This window comes from Pygoscelis adeliae, unplaced genomic scaffold, assembly GCF_000699105.1.
Source record: "Pygoscelis adeliae isolate BGI_AS28 unplaced genomic scaffold, ASM69910v1 Scaffold14, whole genome shotgun sequence".
Lineage (NCBI taxonomy): Eukaryota > Metazoa > Chordata > Aves > Sphenisciformes > Spheniscidae > Pygoscelis > Pygoscelis adeliae.
The window spans coordinates 7,770,157-7,771,512 of NW_008825109.1; positions in this window are offsets into that span (position 1 = coordinate 7,770,157).

A 1,356-nucleotide genomic window follows, 5' to 3' on the forward strand; every position below is an offset into this window, starting at 1 on the left:
AGCCACCAGGAACTAATTGTTTTCCAAGGTTAAATTATTCATGGACTGCGTGCTGACCCAAATCATTGTGCACCTGCAAAGGCACTGATGGGTGTTGAGGCAAGAGAAGGGAAAGGGCGGGGGGAGTGGGAGCCAGGACATCCTCCTTCACGGGCAGTTTAAGCTGCTTGGGGAATCTTATCCTGTCTGTCCGGCTGCTTTGGTAGGTTTCCTGAGGTGGTTGTTCTGTAAGCGCTTCCATGGCAGCTGAAGCAATTCCTCTGCTTCACCCCATCACCGCTTCCCCTTCCCTGGGACAACTGCTTGGGTGGCTGTGCATGAATGGGACTGGAGGGGACACAGCTACTACGACAAACCTCACCCTTGGAAGAGGTTTGCACTATAGGTGTAGAGTGGTGGTGTTTGTTCCTGGCCACGTAGACTGTTGTGATGTGCTGGTGGGGACTGTATTTCAAACCTTTAGCACTTTTAAATGCATGTGCTTCCTTTCTCCCTTCCAAGTGTAACCCTCCTGCTCTCCAGTGCAGTTCTTAAACCAAACGCAGCAGGAGTGGGGCATGCTTGCCAGCGGGCCCGGGGCTAGGCAAGGGCTGTGGGACGGTGCACAGCCCCAGCTGAGCAGGCAGGTAGCAAGGGGTGGTGGTGGTGCGGGACTGCTGCATGCCTGGTGCTTTCCTTCAAATGCCCTACCTGGAACCACTGTTGGGGCTCTCCCCTCTTGTCCTCTGACGCCTGGGCTATGTGCTTCATGGCTTTCAGCCAAAAGACTTCAGCAGAAGACTAGAAGGAAAAGGGTCAGCTATGCTGGCTCCTCTCTCTCTTGTTTGAGGATGGAGTGCTGGGAGCCTTCTGCGTCTCCCAAACGTGCACTGAGAACTCAAGGAAAGGAATACTTGGATTCAAACAGCATACACAGCGTGGGTGACTGGGCCAGGTGCAGTTTCAGGCCCCTGTTAAAGACCCCAAGTCTCTTCGAGCTTGAAGACGCTAACTCATGTTTTTCTGCATGCCCAAAGCATGGGGTGGGGAATTCATGCCTCAGCCAGCGCTGAGAGGAGCTCACCCAGAGGTGCCCTTGAAGCTGTCGCTTGCAGCGTTCAGTGGATTTTCTTGCTGAGTGCGGAAGAAGTCAAGTGAGTTTTTGGGCCAGGATGTCTCTACTTTAGCCTGTCAGTTCTGTGACACTGAAAATACCCCAGGGAGGGTCCCGAACACCCCGGCCCCTCTGAACCCAGCCCTTAGCCATTTTTTATCTCCAGCACCTTGCCCTGGTGTGCCAGCCAGGCATCCCCCCTCATCACCAACAGGTCTTTGTGACCAGGCACGGCACCAGCTGTGCATGACGTGACACGGGTG